This window comes from Podarcis raffonei, chromosome 10 (assembly GCF_027172205.1).
Source record: "Podarcis raffonei isolate rPodRaf1 chromosome 10, rPodRaf1.pri, whole genome shotgun sequence".
Taxonomy (NCBI): Eukaryota; Metazoa; Chordata; class Lepidosauria; order Squamata; family Lacertidae; genus Podarcis; species Podarcis raffonei.
Window position 1 is genome coordinate 73,953,776 of NC_070611.1, and position 1,936 is coordinate 73,955,711.

The window sequence follows — 1,936 nt, forward strand, 5'->3', positions numbered from 1 at the left end:
TGGTTTCAAGCTTAAGATCAGCTCTTTCGTGGTGGCATCAAACAACCCATTGGCTGCAAGGGGAATTCCTCCCTTAATTCAGGATGCTACAGTCTACAGATGCTGTGACTGCCTGCCCTTTCCCCTGAGCTATAAAAGCACCTTCAGTAGGGTGATGGCAGGTGACACAGTCATCTTCCAGATGTGCAAAGAACCACCCTCTCAACACTAAATGTGACAGCAAGCCTCACAGTCAGATCTGAAGCATACCGGTAAATGGGAACCTAGGAAGCTGCCTTATAAGGAGTTGGACCCACTACTCCATCTAGCTTAGTAATGTCAACACTGACTGGCAGCAGTTTGCCAGAGTTTCAGGCCTGGAGAAGCCAGGGATTGAACGTGTGGTGTTCTGCATGCAAAGCCACTGAGGTTACAGCTGTTCCCTTTAAAAACAAACTCATGGTCCTCATGGTTCTGAAGAAAGGGCTAATTTAAGCAGGAACAGAGGGACCTTCCCTATACCACGTCAGGACCCCTGAGTCCATTTAGCTCACTTTTGTCTTCACTGATGGGCAGAGGCTCACCAGGGTTTCAGGAAACAAACCCTCAGCCCTACCTGGAGAAGCTTTCAAGGACTGAACTTGGGATCTTCTCCATGTTCTCCCTATTGAGCTATGATGGCTCCCTCCCTTCTCCACCCCTCCTCCTCTGCAGAAGGCCTATCTCGGCTTGTCATTATAATGTATAAATGTCAAGGGCTTTGAGATGCATATAAAGTCAGGCTCAGCATTATTAACTGGACTTAGATAAGCCATGGTTCCCCTTCCTTCCCTCCTCTGAGGCTCGCTTCAAAGCAGCAAAGCGGACAGGAGCCACCCACTTTGCTGCTTTAAATAGTTTAGTACAACATTTGATTCAGAATATTTTTTTTCGTGTTTTCCTCCTCTAAAAACTAGGTGCGCCTTATGGTCAGGTGCGCCCTATGGAGCGAAAAATACGATATATTTTTGCTATTTTTTGGATCCTGTTATGCTTCAGTACAGTCATACCTCATGTTACATTTGCTTCAGGTTGCATGTTTTCAGGTTGCGTCCGGAGGCAACCCAGAAGTACCCGAAAGGGTTACTTCCGGGTTTCGCCACTTGGGCATGCGCAGACATGCAAAATGATGTCACGCGCATGTGCAGAAGTGGCGAATCGCGACCCGTGTATGTGCAGACGCAGATTGTGTTCTGCTCATGTTGCGAACGGACCTCCGGAACAGATCCCATTCGCAACCAGAGGTACCACTGTAATCAATTTCTCAGCTAAATTATTTTTTTGCTGCGTCTGAGTGGGGGTTTTTTTGCTACTCTGCTAATTATACGTCAAACTTGCTCTGCAGATTGTTAAGGAGGAGCAAGATCTGCAACTTTAAGCCATAAACAGCCTCGGCGCTGGAAACCTGAAGGAGCGTCTCCACCCCCATCGCTCAGTCCGGGCAGGGAGGTCCTCCTCTGAGGGTCTTTGCTGGTTCCCTTGCTGTCAGAAGTGAAGTTCCAGGGAACCAGACAGAGGGCCTCCCGCCCTATGGAATGCCCTCCCATCAGAGGGAAGGAAATGGGCAACTCTCTGACATTTAGAAGACAGCTGCATTGGGATGTTTTTAATGTTTGATGTTTTATTGTCTTTTTTATGTACTTGAAGCTGCCCAGAGTGGCTGGGGAAACCCAACCAGATGGGCGGGGTATAAATACTGCAATCATTCTTATTATCTTGTATATTTTGTAGTTATTTTGGAATCTGTACTGCAATATCAGGTCACAAAATGTTATGGGTGGAGAAAATCACAGGGTTGCCATAAAGAAGAAGAGGAGGAGGAGTTTGGATTTGATATTCTGCTTTATCACTAAGCGAAGGAGTCTCAAAGCAGCTAACATTATCCTTTCCCTTCCTCCCCCACAACAAACACTCAAAT

At 46.8% G+C, this 1,936-nt stretch overlaps 1 protein-coding gene across 1 annotated transcript in view; it reads right to left on the reverse strand.

The window, feature by feature from the left end:
• Positions 1–1,936, reverse strand: part of LOC128422019 (zinc finger protein 729-like) — a 41,385-nt gene that overhangs the window by 14,874 nt on the left and 24,575 nt on the right. The gene's annotated exons all lie outside the window — the stretch shown is intronic.